Source organism: Stegostoma tigrinum, chromosome 11, assembly GCF_030684315.1.
Source record: "Stegostoma tigrinum isolate sSteTig4 chromosome 11, sSteTig4.hap1, whole genome shotgun sequence".
In the NCBI taxonomy this organism is placed as follows: domain Eukaryota; kingdom Metazoa; phylum Chordata; class Chondrichthyes; order Orectolobiformes; family Stegostomatidae; genus Stegostoma; species Stegostoma tigrinum.
This window is the reverse complement of record NC_081364.1, coordinates 43,665,083-43,687,678: the sequence shown is the minus strand read 5'-3', so window position 1 is coordinate 43,687,678 and position 22,596 is coordinate 43,665,083. Positions and strand designations below refer to the sequence as shown.

The window sequence follows — 22,596 nt, the reverse complement described above, 5'->3', positions numbered from 1 at the left end:
AAATTTTACCTAATGGACCAGTATAGCAATTATTTCATTACATTCATTGTTGTTCATGATATATTTGCTGCTAATTATTTAACGTCAGTTGAAGCCTTTACATTACACTTTGAGATGTTGAATGTAAATTTTGATATAAATCACCCATAAGCTAAGGTAAGCAATTCAGGATTTGACACATACTTTAGTAGATGCAGAGTCCAGCTGAAATATTCTCAATTGACAAGGATTACCCCTCAGAGTAGAATATTTCTGAAATCAAATTTACAGCATTCATAGCCCCATTACTCAGAGCTATTTCTGAGTTACACAGCAAATACACATTTAAATATTTAACTAAAGACGAAGGGCACTGTTCTTTAAAAGTTGTAAATGCCAATTAGGAAAAGTGGTATCGTTGCTGTCAACGCCTGCCATGTAGCTCCACAGTTTCAGAAGTCTATTCCAAGGGGAAAACAAGCAGAAAAGGAAGAGTTCCTCTCCCGTGTGACTTCCACATTTTCACTTAGTCGTGCAGGATTCCAATCTCACCTGCCTGCTGACTTGTTCTCACCCTGCAGCAAAACACCTTGTTTGTTTTTTCCAGTGAGTCAACAAAGTTTGCTTTGTTTGGTTAGCGTCAGTGAACATGGCCAACAATTGCAAACAATTCTCAGTAGAGACTAAAAAAGATTGTCTGTGAATAGGGGGAAACATCCGATGCAAACAATGATAAAGGTAAGAGAAGATCCCAGGCCTAATCCTCAGTCTGCTTTGAATCAGGTGATCCCACCCACAACAGCTTGGCTGCAACATTAAGCTAAAATGCTCCTGGGGTGGAGAAGAAGGAAAACAAATCAGCCAAGGTCACTACTCCTTAATATGTATCTAATTCACTCTGTATGGAGCAACATCAACACAAAACTCAGGGCTTCTCATCCAATTTTCACCATTTCACCATATTAATCTAATGCTTTGCAATGCCTCACAAGGTGGTACCTAATGGGTTTGTGCCTTTATATTTAAAACAACTGTCGACCACTAAAGATTTTAACATCCTCTCTGTAACTGCTGTATCAGTTGTGCTCTCCCTCTTTTCCATGCCACCCACACAGAGGCTTGTTAGTATTTCACCAAGCTGACTGGTTTTCATGCAAACATTTCATCTCCCCTCTAGATCACATCGTCAGTGTTGTGTATCCGGCCACACTTCGCCAGTTACTCTCGAAGATGAAAGACCCCACACCCTACAATGCGCAGGACAAATGTGATATACAAAATAGCATACAGCAACTGCGAGAAACGCTACAAAGGACGGACAGGCAGGAAACTCACCACCAGGATACACGACACCAAATTGCAGCAAAACAGCACGACCAACTCTCCCGCATTTCAATACACTCTGACATAGAATGACATCAATTTGATTGGGACAAAATTACAATACTAGGATAAGCAAGACAAAGACAAGAACGAGAATTCCTGGAGGCCTGGTTTTCAACCACTAATGCAATTAACAAACATGCTGAAATAGACTCCATCTACCTACCGCCATGATACAAAACCAGAAACAAGACTGCCCACCGTGACAGACCAGACCATATAAATTCAGAGCGGGACAGAACAACAGTGCTTCATTGGAGAATGTACAGCATTGACAATGTCACCTAGAAGGGAGGCAAAACATTTGCATGAAAATCAATCCGCTCAGCAAACCAACCAACAACTCCAACTGCTACAGATCTTCGTTTAACATTAGACTGTTTGTATTTCAGTTTCAAATTCTGAGGAAGAGTGCTATAGTATTTCTTTTTCTTCTTTACATATGCATGTTGCGTATTTGCAGTGATCTGCATTTTTTTAAATGTATATAATGTGGTTTTAAAGTTGTGGCATCATTAAATTCTTCCTTGGAAATCTAATTCAGAATGCCACAGTGTGCAACTGGAGCAGCACAGCAGGCCAGACCTGAAGAAGTGCCCTGACCCAAAACGTCAACCTTCCTGTTCTTCTGATGTTGCTTGGACCGCTGTGCTCCTCCAGCTCCACACTGTGTTACCTCTGACTCCAGCATCGGCTGTTCTTACTATCTCTAATTCAAAATGCCAGTAAACTTTAAATCAAACCGATTCTTGGTCCTTTAAGGAAAAACAATGTTTCAGGTATAGACTCCATTTTGACTACAGACAGGGGTTTTGTTTTCCAATTGTAGCCATTTAACAAAAGCTTTATTTAAGTGTAGGCTGTTGAGAGAATGAAAATCATTCATAAAGATAGGGAAAGAGAGAACAAAGGCAGGAGAAGAGAAGAAAAGGGAGAGATAGAGGGGAAAGATCAGATAAATGGTTCAAAGGACACAGAGTAAGGTCAAACTGAAAACAAAGTCATAGAGACAGAATGAGGAGTAACAAAGATCAAAAGAACCTGAAAATTTAACATAAATGACACCAAAAAGAGATGTACAAATAATGTATCAAATATTATGACAGAGTTACTTAAGTTAGACTTTGTGTAAGCATAACATGCATCCTGCAATTCTTTCCCAGCTAAAATCAAGTGTAGCAGGAAATGCTACACTTGCCCCCACACCTCCTCCCTCACCCCTATCCCAAGCTCCAAGATGACTTTCCATATTAAGCAGAGGTTCACCTGCACATCTGCCAATGTGGTATACTGTATCCATTGTACCCGGTGTGGCTTCCTCTACATTGGGGAAACCAAGCGGACGCTTGGGGACCGCTTTGCAGAACACCTCTGGTTCGCGATAAACAACTGCACCTCCCAGTCGCGAACCATTTCAACCCCCCCGCCTCCCATTCTTTAGATGACATGTCCATCATGGGCCTCCTGCACTGCCACAATGATGCCACCCGAAGGTTGCAGGAACAGCAACTCATATTCCGCTTGGGAACCCTGCAGCCCAATGGAATCAATGTGGACTTCACCAGCTTCAAAGTCTCCCCTTCCCCCACCGCATCCCAAAACCAACCCAGTTCGTCCCCTCGCCCCACTGCACCACACAACCAGCCCAGCTCTTCCCCTCCACCCACTGCATCCCAAAACCAGCCCAGCCTGTCTCTGCCTCCCTAACCGGTTCTTCATCTCACCCATCCCTTCCTCCCACCCCAAGCCGCACCTCCATTTCCTACCTACCAACCTCATCCCACCTCCTTGACCTGTCTGTCTTCCTGAACTGACCTATCCCCTCCCTACCTCCCCACCTATACTCTCCTCTCCACCTATCTTCTTTTCTCTCCATCTTCGGTCCACCTCACCCTCTCTCCCTATTTATTCCAGAACCCTCACCCCATCCCCCTCTCTGATGAAGGGTCTAGGCCCGAAACGTCAGCTTTTGTGCTCCTGAGATGCTGCTTGGCCTGCTGTGTTCATCCAGCCTCACACTTTATTATCTTGGATTCTCCAGCATCTGCAGTTCCCATTATCACTTACTTTCAGGTATTTCCTTATGCCAAGATCTATTGTTTAAGAACATATATTAAAATGCATACTAGACTGCAGTTTCTATTAGCTGGCTAATGGTCTTATGAACTAAGATTTGTATCTTTATTCTCCTCATTAAGCAAGTTAGACTGTACAGCTTTAATAATTAACATCAACCTATATTATCAACTGGGGAAAAGCTGGATTAATTTTACATCACACCCTCCTGAAGAAATCCTTGAGAATAAACAATAGATTCAGTAAATGCATTCAGGTTCAGTATTGCACATGCTATTTTAACATGGATTACTTTCTTCACCGTCTAGACTCCCTCTGCTGGTACATGTGTCTGTAGTAGCCTGAAGTGGACAAACTGTACAATGCAGTTTTCAATAAGCTTTAGTACTCCAGTTTTTCAGTGAATGAGAGGCATAGCATGGTTCAATGGTTTGTCTCTGAAAATCTGAGCAATAAACTTAAGCATAACAAGAATGTAAAGTCTCATTCTAAGCTTTCTGTTAATTTAGTAATGCTCTTAGTTACGTACTATGAAATGAAAAATTTGCTCACCAACTGAAAATTATTCACTTTGCAACATAATCATTTAAGTATGGTGGATCTTTTTCTCTCATGCGTGGATATTATCTAACCTCAGGTGTAAGTGTCATTTAACTCACATTTGTCATCTAATGTCAAGATTGGATTCAATGCTGATGCAAAGGTGTATTTAGTGCTTTGAAGAATGATGTGTTTCATGTGATGGTTTACAAATCGCACTTAGCAGTGATCATTGATCTTTTTGCATTGGTCGCAAAAAATAGCCGGATGTCACCAGAAGTTGTTTGCTTTCCAACATGAGCATTACATTATCAAGCACTTTATTCCTTGGCTCCACTGATGCAGCTGAGAATTTCATGTTTTGCTGAGCATTTACTCTTCTTCAATACTTCAGTTTGCAATACATTCACATAAATGTTAGTGGAAGTGAGACAATTGACGAAGATTGACAGTTGAATGCACACTTCTGCCTTAGAATGGACAAATGTAGCTTTTCTAAGTATGATGGGAAACTATCGGCATGCTGAGATTTGTAGCCACTTCTGAAGACTGGACTGGAAATATTAACTCTGATGTTGCCAGACCTGCTGAGATTTTTCCAGCAATTTCAGTTTTTGTTTCAGATTTCCAACATCCCAGTTCTTTTGATTTTTATCTGTAGGAACCTGGTTAAGAATGGAACCAAAAGAACAGCAGATGCTGTAAATCAGGAACAAAAATAAAGCTGTTGGAAAAGCTCAGCAGGTCTGGCAGCATCTGTGGAGGAGAGAAAAGAGTTGCATTTTGGGTCCAGTGACCCTTCCTCAATTCTTCAGCATGCCAATAAAGGCCAGCGCAAGCTGGAGGAACAGCACCTTATTTTCCACTTGGGGACCCTACAGCCCTCCGGACTCAATATTGAGTTCAATAATTTTAGGGCCTAAACTCTCCTATGTCCCAGACCCCACTGCACACATTAGGCCTTGTTACCACATAGCCCACCACTACACACTCCCTGTTGTTAGTCACTAACAGTGCCCATTAACAACTATTCACTCTCCCAGCCTAATTGTTAGCAACTCCTTTGTCTACCCAACTGTCTTTTTCTCTCTCTTTGGGTTCTATCCTATCGTTTACTCCCCACTACACCCACCTCCCTATTTTCTGCATATAAACTGACGTTTTCCCAGCCACCGTCAATTCTGAGGAAGGGTCACCGGAGCCGAAACGTTAACTCTGTTTTTCCCCTTCACAGATGCTGCCAGACCTGCTGAGCTTTTCCTGCAAGTTTGTTTTTGTTCCGGTAGTTAAGAATGGAAGTTGTTAAACTTAATTAACTTCTCAAAGCAGAGTAACGCCATGAAGGAGATAAGAAAGCAGCCAAGAGGGAACAGAAAGCCACAGTGATAACAATGTTTCACTTGGTTAATGAGAATACGAAAAGTGACATCTACAAAATAGCCCTGTTTATTGATAGGGCTGTGATGTAAATGCTAAGATATTCAATAACAAGTAAACTGTAAAATGTTATAATGAAATAAGAGAGTTGATACTGCAAATTGTCCTGCTGATTGTTTTGGAAAGTAGTATTGGTGGGTTTTTTTTTAATCAACTATGTCTCCAGTGTATACTTGAATAAAGTCTGTATGAATTGTGTCCAAGAGTTGGAATGGCTGTTTTTAAACTGCATGTTCATTAACTCGATGAGGCAAATCAGAAGGGTGTGAGTACACAGGATGTGCATGCATGAGTATAGTTGGAGGCTTTGCAATAGTTGAGTGGGGAGTCATGCTGTAATTGCCAAGCAAATGAGACCACACTTACTTCCATGAGTAACTCTTGGCTGTAACCATAAATCACTTTTGCTGATGTACATTTAATTTCTTTGTCTTTTCTATCAGATCCTAGTCATTGATGAGTGAAACAGGATAGTTTGCACATTTACTGAACTCCCCACTGTTGAATGCAAGTCCATTGTCACTTACCACCTTTTGAAGAATCTAAATAAAATAGAAGTCACACTTTTGGATGACTGCTTTCCTTAAAATAGACATAACTCAGAATCACCATTAGCCGTCAATGACAACAGGCTGGTGTTCACCAGAGTGCAAATCTGCAAACTCAATGCTAACTTCACTCCATGACCCTGGAGGTTATTCAGACTTCATGAGAGAATTGTGAAGATTTGACATTGTGGTTGCTTGGCAGTGCAAAACTTATTGATTTTCTGCTTTACTATGCGGTCAATTCCTGGGTCTTATACATTTTCCTGAAGGAGTTGCTAGGTTTTGACAATTCCCTTATGTTCATCGTGTGCTGTGTCTACAACAGACAACTGTAGAATGACAATACAGTTCCTGCACAACATGAGGTCAGACATGATTGTAATGGCGAGCGTACTTCAAATATTGCGAAGACCTTGTAGTGCATGAATGATTTGATTCATAGACCCTCTCTTGATCCTGTCTTTCCAGTTTCATGTCTCGAACGCTGTCATAAATAGTTGTAACAGCTCATCCTGGTTTTTTGCCACTTTTATATCATCTAGTATTAGTAACTTTGGCACCACATTTAGGCTTATACTGTTAAGATGTTGATCAGTAATTTTGTTTTCTTCATGACTTGGTTTGACAACAAGAATTAGGTGCAACAAAAGACAGACCACTGGACTGAGCTTGCCTGACTGATACTTGTGCTCTTGCAGTTTAGGTATCCAACTGTACTGGGAAATTGCGTAAAGCAGGTGGAAAACACAAATTCTTTGCATATATTTGTTGCTCTTCAGCAAAATCAACTGTGAAGATCATCACTAGCAAAGGTGTATGACACATTGAATAACAACAAAAGAGGGAGAGAATGTGCAGGCAGATGACTTTGAAAATACCTTTGTATCCACTTTCAGAAATAGCAACCAGCCACGTGTGACAGTCACTATTGTCTGTTCAGAAGTACAGGAGCATCTGTCAACATCACACAGAACAAAATTTTTAATACACTTCAGAACTGTTCCATTTGTTGCAAATCAGACAGAAATATTTTCTTCTTCCCCACAACAGACCGCTGAACGTTTTTGGGATTTTTGGAGCATCAGTCTCATTCAATGACATTAGATTGAAGGCTGTATTCTGGAGAATGTGCTATGTATCAGTTTACGCACAACAGCTCAGCATATGGTTACAGTTACACATAAGAATCTTACTCATACCAATAGCAGCCTTGATAGCTTCATTGGATTCGCAAACAGAAAGGTGTTACATGCAAGCAGCATCAGGTCTTAATATGTCTGAGTTATGCATCAGTGGTGATGGAGATCATTTCATGTCAGAACTTTAGTGCTACTTGACTGTGACAATATTGAAAACTGGGGATAAACCTTCATCTTGGCTGTCACCCATACAACTCATCAAGTAACCCAAGAGGGAGAAACATTAGAATTCGTGTTGAAAGTTTGATCACCAAATGTAATTGGTGAAGGTTGATGATATCATAGAGGAAGTCAATGGTGCTAAACACTTCACTGAACTTGGTCTCTCTGATGAAGGGTCTGGGCCCGAAACGTCAGCTTTTGTGCTCCTGAGATGCTGCTTGGCCTGCTGTGTTCATCCAGCCTCACATTTTGTTATCTTGGTCTTGGAGCAGACGACCATCAAATTGAGCTTACAGAAGAATAGAAGTATCTTACAACATTCTCCACTTGTGTTTCAAGGTCTTAAAGGCATATTGTACATTGGTGCTGATATTCAAGTCTATGATTGCTCTAAAATTGGACTTCAGACAAATCCACATGCATGGTTACAACATGTCATAGAATATTACCTAACCCGAATAAAGGGAGGTTCAATAGAAGCAGAACTCAGTTCTTTGATCATGTATTCTGTCCGTTTGCCCATCTGCCCATTGTTGCGGTCGTAAGCCAATTGCTAATGCTTATCAAGAAATGTGATTCATAAACAGTGCGAGAAGCACTCTCAATTACATGAAGTATCTTATGCTTTTAACTCTGTTAATATGGATGTGAATTTGAAATAATAATCGATGGAAAACACTAACAAACTTGTTTGACAAACTACCTGGCAAACCACCAGCTCAACTTAAGTTATTTCTGAAAGTGGATACAAAGGTATTTTCAAAGTCATCTGCCTGCACATTCTCTCCCTCTTTTGTTGTTATTCAATGTGTCATACACCTCTGCTAGTGATGATCTTCACAGTTGATTTTGCTGAAGAGCAACAAATATATGCAAAGAATTTGTGTTTTCCACCTGCTTTACGCAATTTCCTAGCAGTACATCATTTTGCCAAAGAGGGTAAGTACCATCACCACAGACACATTCCTTCTGTTTGAAACACTGCTGTTGTTGCTTGCATGTAAACAATGAGTTTCGAAGCGAACTTGGAATATAGTAGTCACTGCCCTCAACTTACACGGCTCTGGGTTTGGAAAGTGATAGCAACCTTTCCAATCCCAGAGCTCAGACAGCTTTCTGTCTTTCTCAAGGGCTGTGCAGTTTACTACAGAAACAATCCTTGATTATTTGTGTTGCAATTTCCCATTCAAAATATTCAACAGCTAAAGCAAAGAAGGGTCTCGATCCGAAACGTCAACTTTCCTGCTCTTCTGATGCTGCTTGGCCTGCTGTGTTCATCCAGCTCTGCACCTTGTTATCTCAGTACAGCAACAGTCTGCATTGTGTGTGAAAAGTATGCACAGGTATTTGCTGTCGAGAAAAAGAAGAATGTGTCCAACCCAGTCAATTACTGCCCCATGAGTCTGCTCTTGATCATCAATAAACTGATGGAAGGTAGTGTTATCAATACGATCAAATGGTATGCGCCTAACAGTAACACCTGCCTAAGACAAAATGACTATAACTCAACAAAACAGAAGTACTAACAACCAATTTCATGGCCAGGGAATACACAATATTAAAAAACAATTGTCTTCTGACATTCTATGGAAGAAACAAATGATACAACCCATCAATATTAAATGCAATTTAGACAGCTAATAAAAAGAGAATTTTACTACAACCCCCTGATATTCAATAGCACTATCACTACTGAATTTTCTACTATCAACAGCCTGGGAGTCACCATTGAGCAGAAACTGAAATGGACCTAACGTACAAATACCGTGGCTATAAGAGCAGGTCAGAGGCAAAGAATACTGCAGCGGGAACCTCTAGACAACCAATTGCCTGTCCACTATCGATAAGGCACAAGTCAGGGCTTTGAAGGAATGTGCCCCACTTCCGTGTATGAGTGCAGCTCCAACAAGATGCTAATATTATCCAGGACAAAGCAGCCCAATCGATTAGCACCACACCCATAAACATTCAGTCCTTCCACTACCAAAGGTCACTGACAACAATATGTGCCATTTGCAATATGTACAATAGAAATTCACCAAGGGTCCTTAGACAACACATTTAAAATTCCGGGCCACTACCATCTAAAAAGACAGGGCAGCAGATACATGGGAACACCATCACCTGCAAGTTCCCCTTCAAGTCAGTCACTATCCTGGCTTGTAAATATATCATGTTACATCATTGTTGTTGAGCCAAAATCATGGAACTGACCCCCACCCACTCCCCACCCCCAACAGCATTGTGGGTGTATCCGCACCAATAGACTGCAGTGATTCAAGTGAGCAGCTCACCATCATTTTCGTCAGGGCTTCTAGGGATGGGCAACAAATGCCAAGCCCACATCCCACAAATGAATATCCTATTCTTTGCCCTCCAATGTGGAGAAGTGCACTTTTGTCCTTATGTCATCTGTGACCACTAAACTTACCATTGAGCTTTTGAAGAGTCACTGCCACTTTAGGCAACATGACAATACAAATAAGGGCTCCAAATCTACTTGAAAACATGGTACATTGGGCATAGGCATGCCAACTTGATCTGTAATGCAGCAATGGTGTATGAACAAGTACCCAGGATCATAACCTTTAAAATAAAAGCTTCCCTGCAAAAATCCAAGAGCAACTTTATTTTTGACTCAAAATATTTTTGTGAGACCTGCATGCATCTGTGTACTACTTTCCAAAAGTTGCATTCCTGAAAGCAGTGTCTCATATTTTCAACCTTGTCATCATCTTCGTGAAGTCCTGGGGAAGAAACAGCAAGATTTGGGAAAAAGCATTTCGAATTTGTACCGCACTTATTTTTTTAAAATTCCTTTGTTCAGTCCCTGGACTCCCTCTCCTGGTGTGTATGTGTAAAGTCGCCTTAAACAGACAAAGCATACAAAGCAATTTTCAATTCAAAATACTGTCCATCACATCAAGTAGTTCTAGCTGCTTTCGTGGCTATAGTTGTGCTATTTTCTGTCTTTTGAGGTGACAGGACAACGTTGTTACAAGACAGATGTTCTTCCCACTTAACCATATAGAATCATAGAATCCCTACAGTGTGCAAACAGGCCCTTAGGCCCAACAAGTCCACATCGACCCACAGAGCATCCCAAGCAGACCCATTCCCTCATAACCCACCTAATCTACACATCCCTGAACACTACGGGAAATTTAGCATGGCCAATGCTCCTAACCTGCACATCTTTGGACTGTGGGAGGAAACCAGAGGACCCAGAGGAATCCCATGCAGACACAGGGAGAACGTGCAAACTCCACACAGAGAGTCACCTGAGGTGGAATCCAACCTGGGTCCCTGGTGCTGTGATGCACCAGTGCTAACCACAGAGCCACCATGCAGCTTGGGGCTAATTGTTAAAGCTGTGCTCACTTGCCCCAACATGCAGGAGAATAAAGGTACAGATTCCAGTTTATAAAAGATATGGCCTGCTTTATGGAAACCACAACTTAACTTGAACATTATAAGAAGTGCTGAATACAAAAGATTGAGCTGTACCCAGTGGTATTTTAAGTGTGATTGTGAATACTTTCTCAGTTCCAAGCTAAATTGGGAGCATTCTGAAAGTATCCAAGTATGGTTTAACTAGAATTGCTAAGTGAAGGAAATTTTTACACAATTACACAATGTCACTACACACAATAGCCTAGCAAATTCTATTTCTGGGTGAGCGATTGTTCATTCACTTAGTTCCCTAAATGGTACATTTCAAAACTCATCAATGCCAGGCAAGAAAGTATTAATTCACTCTCACATCCTGCCCCACCCAACCCCAGTCTCCACCAGCCCATAGAATCACCCACTGCATTTTATAACCTTCATTCCGAAACATGAAAGAATACCAATTCATTGATCTTTTAACCAATTATTGTACATGATGCAGGAAACTAAGACTACATTTATTTTAGAAAGGAAGTCAAGTATTGGAGATGGGGGGTGGTATTTACCTCACCCTTATCATCTAAAAATGTCCACTGATTAGTTTTCCAGTGAGTCACTGTATCCTTGTGACAGCAAAGTGCTGGAAGCATAGTTGCTGAAAATGTACTTCAGATTATTTATTATATTCTCAATCAGTGTTGACACTCAAACTCTTAAAAGCTCCATAAACATGAAAGTAATCAGCCTTCTTCCATTATTTACCCCATCCATATGTGAAGTGCTTCATAAAGAATGCTGCTCCATGCAGCACAGCAGTTTCATATTCAATTCCACTGAGGAGAACGCCAAGAGTAATTTCCCTGCCATTTAACTTTTTTTTTATAAATTTTTGCTTCGGCTAAATAATTTATCAGGTGATAAAAGGCACATTGCTCATCACCAGGTCTGCAGAGGCCTGCACTACATGTGGAAAAACCATTTGCTCAATGCAAGTTTACATTAATGAAGTTTGTCGCTTAATCACAAAATGCAGAAAACCCTAAAATGTGGCTATTCTTTTCTATGTGAAAGCATATTTTATTAAGCTCAGTTATATAATTCACAGCAAGACTTGTAAATATTTCCTGGCTGGTTCACTTGAGCTGAGCTTCTTTGAAACACTCAGCCTTCTTTCAAGCAAAATGGTTTTTAATCAAAACCCAATCGAGGGAACAGATTCAGCCACCAGGTTCAAAATATTTAAAAGGCACATCACTAAATCACTGCCTGGTTCCTTGCTGGAATCTCTATATAATTAATATCAGATTTAGAAACAGACTATAATGTTAATTTAACCATTTCTCAGAATCCAGACCATTTGTCTATTTCTCCCATATTCACTGATTGAGCTGCTGTGCACTTTTTAACAAATTCTCTCCTGGGGAATTTATTACCTCATTTCACACGTTGAACATTGTGTAAAAGAGATGATACAGGAACAAAAGCAAAGTACTGCATTTGCAGTAAACATGAAACAGAAGATGCTGAAAATACGCAGCAGGTTAGGCAGTAGCTATAGGAAAAAAACAGTGAACGTTTCAGGTCAATGTTGAAGGTTCTAGTGATGGCTCACTATCAACCTGAAATATTCACTGGGTTTCTCTCAGGAGGTGCTGTCTGACTGAGTATTCCCAGCAGTATAGGCAACAGCCATGGGTGCACACTTCAAACCAAAGTGCCACTCATGGGGTTCATAGCATGGGCACAAAGTTCAAGATTTAACCTTAGAATAAAGGAACAGAAAAGCAGAAGCTGAAAGTGCCCTATTTCTTACAATGTTCCCTTGTGGCGACTTTTTCTTGGTGGGCGCCATGGACCAACCAATCAGACCTATAAAGACTTTTGTTTGCATCAACATCAATTTACTGGAAATGTTCTATTTTTGTATGGACCACATTTTAATGATCTTTTAATAAAATCTTTATGTTCTTTTATAACATTTGAGGAAATCAGTCTTCAACCATTTGCAAAGACTCTTGTAATATGATATACATCCAGTTTGAAAACTTAGAGCATTAATTTTAGATGTACGGTCTATGAGCTCTTCTGATATCTGTCATAGCGAGTCAAAAATTGCATTCTTGCAAGAGTTCTGAAATGATGAAGAGAAATGTTTATGAGGGATCCACTCAGAAATGGTAAGTATTTTATGATTAGAAGTAAGTAAACAGCATTTCTCAAACTTATTAAATAAATGGCACATGTACTGAAATAAATCTCTGCATGCTGCAGGTAGTGGGAGATAGATTTATCTTCTTGTTTAGAGCAGTTTTTTTAACAGTGAATGTCAAGAAACATAAAAACATAAGAACAGATAAATTAATCTGCATCCTCCTTTCTTCAGCACTTACCAAAATGTTGCATTAAAGTTTATAAATTATTTACAGCCTTTCTACCAACTCAAATAACATGTTGGTCCTACTCAAGTTTACCGCCTGTCCATATAGAAAGTAATTGCCTTTGAGTTCTGAATGTAAACTTATATAAAAGATGAACTACTATTCTAATCATTTTAATTTTGTTAGTAAATGTTAGAGAGCTATCTGAATGGATTTCGTACTCACTAATTTCAGGAATTCGACTGCATTTGTTTGTGGTTTCCTAACATTACTTGTCAGCTGTATTTCTGCATGACCTTTGATTTTTAAGCTCAGGTAAACATAAAATGTTCTATATTTTGGGCATTAAAAGGTGCACTGCAGAGACCACTATGGAATCTTTGACAGCACCTTTCAAACTGATGCCCTCTACCAACTAAAAGAACAAGGGCATAGGCACAAAACCACATCTTGCAAGCTCCTCTCCAAGCCATACACCATTCTGATTTGGAAATACATGACAGTTTCTCCAATGTTGCTGGGTCTAAATCTGAGAACTCCCTAGTTAACATCACTACTGGTAACACAAACTACAGCAGTTCAAGAATGGGATTTAACACCACATTGTCAGCAGCTACTAATTATAGGCAATAAATGTTGGCTTTCCTCGCATCTCACAATTTTTGATTATATGTGCTTTCTGTAAATGTGGCTTCGCTGAGTTTTTAAAAATTTTTGATGGGAGAAATTTTCTTCGAGAAGGAATTGTGTTTATAACCAGCAAGTGCTGATCTTCACAGTAATGGTCAGCTTCATTGTCAATCATAAAAGTTTTCAGAAAGTGCAGGCAAAATTGTACACCGGGGGCTATAGGTGGATACCTGTTTAACCTCTTCACTTATCAACAATATGCCTAGACATGAACTTGAGGTTTAGCCTTCTCACATAGACAGGAGGAAAACATTGCAAAAGGGACATCTGATACAGAAAATGTTATGATTTAATCATAGCATTTAATACATTTAATCATAGACTGATAAGGTTTTGTTTCCATCTTTATGCTGTTACAAACCTTTCTCTATTAATTAATAGTCATTTTGGTGGGGAATACAAGATGACACTCAAATACACATTCAGAAAATATTCCAAATGACTTGATTGAGTTACTCCTGTTTTCAGTTGTTGGTGACCAGCTTTTGACTTATATTCAATCAAATTCCACTCATGGCCTTTAACTGAAGCCTTCATCATCTCTGCTCCATTTGGACAAAGACACTACAACACTGAAGGTAATCTTAGCATTCAACAGTTTGCTGAGAAAATACCAAATGATCGTAATCTCTGTTTAACTCTTATTAACTATCATGAGCTGTACAGGTATAATTTATCAGCATTTTTTAAAACATTGTGTCTCTTATTCAGATTTGACTCTTCTAAGACTCCATTCAATGTGTAAATGATCTCAACTCCTGGGATTTTGGAATCCAAGGAGAGATGAAGGGATGCTACACTTCTGTATGGGAGAACAATGTATGAGACGAAATCACTAATCAAGCAGGTGGTCAATATGTGGCACCAGTCTGTTTATTGTAAAAATACATTTCATGTTACACATCCATGAATACTCAAGATAACACTGTAGGTTTCCTTATGTTGCTAGGTTTAATTAAACATAAATTTTCCTTGTCATGATTGTCCTATAGTAGATCCCATTTATCCCAACTTAATCATTAACAGAAACAGAAATTGCTGGAAAATCTCAGCAGATCTGGCAGCATCAGTGGCAAGAAATCAGAGTTAACATTTTGAGTTCAGTGAATCTTCTTCAGAACTGACGGTAGCAATGAAAAAATTGTTATTTTGTGTAGAAGATAGGATGGCCAGGAGGGGGTAAGGAGTAAATAATGGGTGGAGAGAGAGCTCAAAGAGAAAGAAGAACATTTGGACAGACACAGGAGTGGACAATGGTAAGCCTAGAAGAATGAATGCTTGCAAATGGGGACTATTAGTTGCTGATAATGGGTTATGTGTAAGAGCAGACCATGCAATTACAAGGCCTGGTGTATGAGGTTTAGGGTAAGGTCATGGGAGTAGGTGTCTCTACCCTAAAATTGTTGAACTTGGCTTTGAGTTCAAAAGGCTGTAGAGTTGCCAAGTGGTAAAAGAGGTGCTGTTCTCCACACTGCCCATTGTTAGCCACAAACACTCCTCATTCACAGACATTCATTCTCCTAGGCTGACTGTTGTCCACTCCTTTCTCTGTCCAACTGCTCTTCTTTCTCTTTGGGCTTGATCTCTATTTATTGTTTATTCCTTAATCCCTCCCCTCACCCTATCTTCTGTGTACAAACCAACATTTTCCGAGTTACCTTCAGTTTTGTAGAAGGGCCTCTGGACCCAAATATTAACTCTGTTTCCACTCCACAGATGATGCCATACCTGGTGAGGTTTTCGAGCAACTTCTGTGTTTGTATATGATTTCCAACATCTGCATTTCTTTCCATTTTTTTATCTTAATCCTTAAACATGATTTGCACATTTATTATTTTTTCAGGTCTCTTCCTTGTCTGGGTCGATGTAAATTCAAAAAGATGTCCGCCTAATCATTTTGAGTGCTTCCCAGATAAAAGATTGGAGATTGTAGATCTTACATTTACAGTGGCAAGGTTGTTTACTTTAGAATCCACTTCTCTAGAAGCAAGATCCTTTAGTAATGAGTTATTGAACCTTGGTCACAAATTTCTTTCATATTCAAGAAGTGCAACAACATTAATAGTCACTGAGGCATGAGCTGGGATGATAATTTACTCAGGTGAGAGACACTGATGAGAGAATATGAAAGTCTTTTACTTCCTGAGATTCTGTCAATCTGCTAATCAACACTGTGACAGGTGAACAAGAACACAGTCTCCTGCAGTCAGACTATCGCTCAGAGTATAGACTGGTCTGCTCACATTGAAGGATGTTGACATCTATGTTCCTGCTCCTTGTGAATTCCTTCTTGTGGCTAAACAGCGGGGCAGCTGATGGATCTGCAACTGGGTAAAGCCTTCGGAATCTATTGATCATTTTGTTTGACATTGCTCTTATAGAAAAAACTGTTATGAAATATTAGACCCATTACATTAGGTTACTAAGATATTGAGGCCATTACAGAATAAAAGATTCTACCTTCCTTTCTTCAAAAGGCCTGGGGAGCTCTGTTTCAGACCATTGCAAGATTTCTTAAGTCCTGATTTGGAGTTTCGCATTATCAAACACACAATATGTGTCAGCACTTCCTTCTTGAGGTACTTACTTATCAAATAAATATGAAGTTCACCCCGTGTATGAAACTTAAATTTAAAAACAGATATGAGACAAATTTGAGGTGCTGGAATTTCACTATATTCCTCTGATTTGGACTAATTGTGGGTGTAAATTGAAGATGGTAGCTGCACCTTCAGCTGACAAGAACCCAAGTTCCAGAATTCTCTCCCTATACTTTCCTCCTTTAAGGCACTTCCGAAATCCTACATCTTTGGCCACTTTTGATTGCACTGACCTAATACATCCTTAAGTGGCATGGCATCGTACTTTATTTAATAACACTCCTGTGTTATTAAAGCAACTGTATCGAAATTAGTCGTGGGAGCAGAGTCATTAGTGACATTTAAGCGACTGCTGGACATGCACATGGACAGCAGTGAATTGAGGGGAATGTAGGTTAGGTTATTTTGTTTTTGGATTAGGATTATTCCACGGCACAACATCGTGGGCCGAAGGGCCTGTACTGAGCTGTACTTTTCTATGTTCTATGTTGCTCTTATAACCGAACCTCAAGAAAGCGCATTTGATAAAAATGTAGGAAGTAGTCGTGAACTACTGACGAATACTTGTCTGCGGAGAGTATTAGAGATATTTGTTGGCTGACGATATTAATTACTGAAAAAAAAACAAAGACGACATTGGAAAAATTGCAGTGAGTGGTAAGGACCTGGAAGGCACTGCTTGAGATAATGGGTGGAGGCAGATTGAACCACGGCGTTCAAAACAGAAATCATTTCAAGGGAAAGTAAAGAGAGCGAGACTTTGTACCTTGTTCTTTCAGAGACGGAGCCACCAGGAAACTAAACATTCTGTAATTCCTGCCAAAGAAAACCTATCGAACGGACGGATATCAACAGGGAATATTGTCTATTTCTCACCTACTGCTGCTGCTGTCTGAGTGGTGTGTTTCCGTGAGAGGTTAACAGACCCGTCGAGTTTGGCGTGACATCGTCTCCCTCTGGTGGCTTTAATACTGCACTACAAAGCTCGAATATTATCACGCAATGTCACACGCGAGAAGAGAAAACGCTTCAGCAAAAGCCACAAGCAATTAAAATGGCACGGAGTAAGCTGAATATTGGCCGTCACAGGGTGCAAAATTGGAACAAATAAACGTATTGCACCAACATTTTTTTTCGGTCGTTGCATACAGAAGAATAACGTATCGCTGTAATATTATACAATCTAAGTATAGGAGTCTCCATGCGCTATTGGATCTTATTTCACAAAATGAGAAAGTAGCGGGTAAATTCTAGGACTATAGGCTGATAGTGAACCAGCATTTATTGCAGCGCTTGCCACGCGGGAAGGGGATGTGTCTTTTTAAAAGGCCACCACGTTTGAGCCTCCCTAAAATGACAGCACAGGCAAAAAGCAACTTTCTCCTTCAATTACTCCAGTTTACTGAAATCCCACAGATACTGACAGAAATAGATTTTCAAACGGCATTGTTCTGAAAGCGACTCAGAACTCAGTGCCCGTTTTAATCACGGAATGCTTTCTCATGTGGCTTCTCTCTTTCATTGTCGGTTGCCCAGTTAGAACATTGGGTAGCTGGCTACTTTTGCAGTTGATTCTGCATTAATTATGATCAGAGTTTCGTCCGCCTAAACGAGTAATGATCGCGATGTGGAATTGGTAGAATTAGGGGTGTGAGTGAATTGTGCGGTGTTGATTGTTGGTGAAGGCTGACAGAGTTACCAATAACTAGACCGACGTTGATGTTTGGGACGCTGACGCTGGGACTGCCCGGACGAGTGAAGAGGATTTTACTGAACGGCAAGATTACTTCAATGAGCAAGGACACGACGGCAGCGTCTGTAAGCGGCTGTGGCTGGCACCTCCTTTAAACCAGAAGGCGATTTCCTTTGGGAATCATGTCAACTAAGAACACACTCGCGGTGCGATGGTGCTTAAAAATTTTCCGGCAAATACGCTCCCGGGCGTCCAAGCCTAGCGACATTGGGGAAGTGGGGCCGTAAAAAGTTTGAGACTAAGGCCCAGATTAAGGGCGAACAGGCTTCAACGTTATTAATTTACCTGCTATATCTTTTGAAGACACGTCAATATCACTGAACAATGAAGCTGCAATTATCGAGGGCAGCCAGGAATTTTATATTATACATATATATATATAATCTCAAGATAGTTGCTGTTTGGCTCCTATGCATTGCTTGACTTTGTGAAGGCAATAGATATCTGTTGTGCACGAACACAGCATTCGTCAGTGTAACATACACATGTGACCATTGAGAGCGGCACGAACTGCCAACAGAGTGCTTCAGGGCAGAGAGAGAGAGGAGTTCGGTGTCAACCTCAGACTGTACCGGTCAAACTGCACTCTCTCATAGGTCTGATACCCCTGTGCAGCTTCGGTGGTATTGGACTATGTGGCTATGCATGCGTGTGCTAGCATTATTTGGAATTATAATGCAGTGTGTGTGGGACAGTTGCATGTTGTCATTAATGTTAGAATTGCCTATGTGACCCATGTTCTCAGATCTGCTACATATCAATGTGTACCAAATGTAGCGAATAGATTCAGATCCAGATTGTAACAATTCTTCAAATCCCCCAAAGGAAAGGATCTGTCGGCCTTGAGTCACTGCCGCCGAGTATAGACCATTGATGGATTGTAGTGACAACAAGGAGCTCAGCTTTGATGAAATCGGATTAGAGAGGATTTCAATTTATTTCCATCCTTTTCGAGGCCGGATCAATAGTGAGCCGATTTGCTCCAGTACCTCGGCCTGGATTTAGACAGTACACCCGCTCCTCGTGAAACGTGTCCCAGCAACAAAATCAAAAGCATTTCGCGCAGCCTGCCATGAGTGTTTTCTGCCCGGGTGTGCAGGGACTGGCGTGAGCTACATTCCGGAATAAACAGCGCGCTGTTATTTACGTTTAAGAATGTGTGTGTGTATTTGTGTGTGTGTTTCTGTGTATGTGTGTGTTTGGAGGGCGGTGTGAGCAATACATTGACAAACCCGTCAACCGCAAAAACGATTAAGAGCAAGGAAGGAGTGGATAAGAAACAAAAAAAACGGCATTAAATAGTGATCGCACAGAATACGGTCATGGGGACTGTGGAAGGTTTAAAAGTGGAGCCCAAGCGCATTGTGGAGTGAGGAGGGTTAGAGTGAAAATGAGAAAGTGTCGCCGTTAGCCGATTTCCCACCAGCCGAAGGATGGATGGTTTGACAGAGGGAGGGGAGGCGCGCCAGCTGATACGACCTATGAGAGAGTGCAGTTTCACAGGTACAGTCTGAGGGTGACACCGAACTCGTCTCTCTCTCTCTCTCTGCCCTGAAGCACTCTGTTGGCAGTTCGTGCAGCTCTCAATGGGGGAGTAAAGCGGCACAGTCCCTTGCTGTGAATGCTGATCACCTCCTGGGTCTATTTCCTCTGCTCCCCTAAAATAGTGCAGCTCCAACAAATAACAGGCGCGATCACTCGGTCCTTCAGAGACATTCTGTGCAGTTCTGCACACGGCGAGCTGTGACTGCCTCCTTGGTGGAGCAGCGAGTGGTCCGTTCTTGTTTGGCGAGCTAACAGCCCCACCTCTCTACTTTTATTTTATGAAAGACCGGCACACTGAGTAGAAAGTGTATAGCGGCGCTTTCTCCACAGGGCTAGCGGCTAAACTCGCGGATTTTCCAGCCCAGCTCAGGAGAGGGCTTACAGCTCTTAACAATTCGTGTCAATTGTTGCATCTATTGCTCCAGAAAACAAGTTAGATGCGTGCTTAAACTGTAATAAAGTGGATTGATGGAACACCCTCAAAATAACCCTCCCCACACACAAACCATATCCAGATTAATACTGAGACAGGTTAAATACTTGTGGGCAGTGGCAGTGGCCCTACTTCTGAACCAGGAGACCTGGGTTCACGTCCGTTCTGCTCCAGATGCGTGAGTATAGGTCGACTTGAAAATGTCTAGGATATCCAAAGAATTTGGCACGCACCTATATTCTCATTAAGTAACACACGCGCGTTATACTGTCACAACTGTTACACATAACACTGCATTAACACAGCAACACATTTAAACTTACACGGACACACGCGAGCACATTAACATACATACAACGAACATGCACATACTGACACAGTAACACTGACACCAGGGCTCACTAATTCACACAGTAACACACCCTAATTCACCAACATAGACGCACACTATCAGAACTAACACAACACATTAACACTCTCGCTGGCACAGACAAATGTAATAATGCCGGCTAATGCGCACATTAGGGACACCCCTACACAAAACAAAAGTAGCTTCTCCAAAACAAAATACTGCTCAGTCTAGACTCCAGACAAACGCTGACAGCCGGTGACGGATCATCGCTGGTGAGATGTACAGAGACGTGCCCACTATCGCTATGAAATGTCAATGACACTCACCATAACACATCCCTACTAGGGCTCTGCTCCGCCGCCCCGGCTCAACTTTGCCAAACACAGACCGCCGATCATCGATAACACAAAAGTGACCCTTACATCCACATTTGTAGTCTGCTTCAAAAGTTTTACCATCAACTTCTAACCCCATGCACAAGCCAGAAGGAATCAAAAGGTCTCGGCTCTGCGCGGCCAAACACAGAAAAAAACACATTCCATTTTCAACACGCAAGTGATTTTTTTTGTTTTGATTCTCTCGGTGGGATATCAAAGCTACGCCGAGCCTTACAAAAGGGCAGGTAGCTGCTGCTTTATTCAAAGGCTGTTTGAGTAACCCGGGGGAGGGAGGGGGGCTGTAGGGAGTCAGGCTAGCTGCAAGTGCATAGCCTCTCGGCTCACCTGCACAGTCGGATCACACCGCTCCGTCTTCCCGCTGGATCTTTGGCTCTGCCTTCTCCCGTGCCCTCTCTCAGGCTGTCAGATATGAACCCCTCCGCTCCATCGCTGCAGCCGGTCCGCAGTGGGGGGTGGGGGTGGTGATGCTGGTGGATGTTCTAGCCTCCAGAAACGGGACAGCGGTTGCTGTCTTCTCCCCAGCCCGCGGGAGGGGAGCCTTATCCCCTCGAGGTGGCTCCTTGCAGCGCTCTCTAATTCTCCCGGGCCCCCTGTTGGATCGTCCCTTTGATTTTGAAGAGACAGAGAGAGCGGGGGGGGGGGAGCAGTAGGTGTTAAATATCCACCGAATCCCCTCCTTCAGCGCGCTGTCCGAAAGCTGGTCATCTCATACGGTTCCTTGGGTTGGGAGCAGGAGTGAGAACCGGAGGGAAAAGTTGCGATAAAAAAGGTTGCGGCGAGTGTTCTTTGGGTGAAGTGCAGCTTTTCCTTGTCTGTCTCACTCACTCGAAAGCCTTGTACAATCCCACTCGCTGGGGGACTGGTGGCGGTTGGGGGGGAGCTGCTGTGAGGGAAGGTTTGGGGGGAATAGGGATGGACAGTTTCCCAGGGATGGAGTCTGACTGCAGTAATTCCCGCTCTGGCACGGCACCATCACCTCCGGCATGTGATTCTAGAGAAACCCGCTCCCATTCCCGCCCAAATGACGTGGTACCGCACCTCCCTGCTCCCTCCAGCTGGATCTCAGGACCAGTCTCTGCACACACTGCCTCTTCGAGCTTGTATTTAATACAGATATATGTATATGTATGTATCTCGTTTGGGCTATCCTTCTAATAAAGCAAGAAATGCATCAGAAGCCATCTGTTCCCTCCTCTTCAGCTGCCTGGATTTGATTAGAAATGGACAAGAGGATTAGCAGAGAGTCAGCTACGCGTGAGAGGCTCTCTCTCCACCTGCGCTGCATCGACCTCTACGGTCCGCCACAAAAACCGTGCACTTCCCAACCCAAGGGGTTTCGTCTCCTGTTTGCTTTTAAACGTTTGTTTTTGAATCAATAAAAATCATTTTAAATAGTCAGTCCGCCCTCTCGGTTGCCGCTCGCTTGAGTTGTTCCGACTGAAGTTGGTTTAAAGCAATGCAGAGTCCCCGGGGCTTTGAACCGGGCTTCTGAGCGGGGACAGTATTTTTACGTATTCCGCTGCAAAACACCAGTTCCGTGTATTTTCCATTCCCTCTCAGATCTAATGCGGGGGGAGGGGAGGGGGGGGGGTTTGTGAAGCTCACGGAATGGTTCCGAACCCCTCTTTAGGTAACCATACCCGCCGGCCTTCCGGATGAATTGTAAATATTTTCTCATCGACCTCTTCAGAAATGTTGTTGTACACTTCTGGAGCAGGTGAGACTTAGCACTC

General features: G+C 41.9%; 1 protein-coding gene across 2 annotated transcripts in view; it reads right to left on the bottom strand.

The window, feature by feature from the left end:
• tafa4b (TAFA chemokine like family member 4b) overlaps window positions 1-21,948 on the bottom strand; it is a 313,786-nt gene extending 291,838 nt beyond the window's left edge. Inside the window, exon 1 of one of the 2 annotated variants that reach the window (XM_048548249.2) lies at window positions 21,188-21,948. The gene's annotated coding sequence lies outside the window, so the exon portion shown is untranslated. Of the gene's footprint in view, window positions 1-20,791; window positions 20,899-21,187 lie in introns of those variants that run through there. The other variant, XM_048548250.2, reaches the window with a different exon arrangement.
• Between the last annotated feature and the right edge of the window lie 648 nt (window positions 21,949-22,596).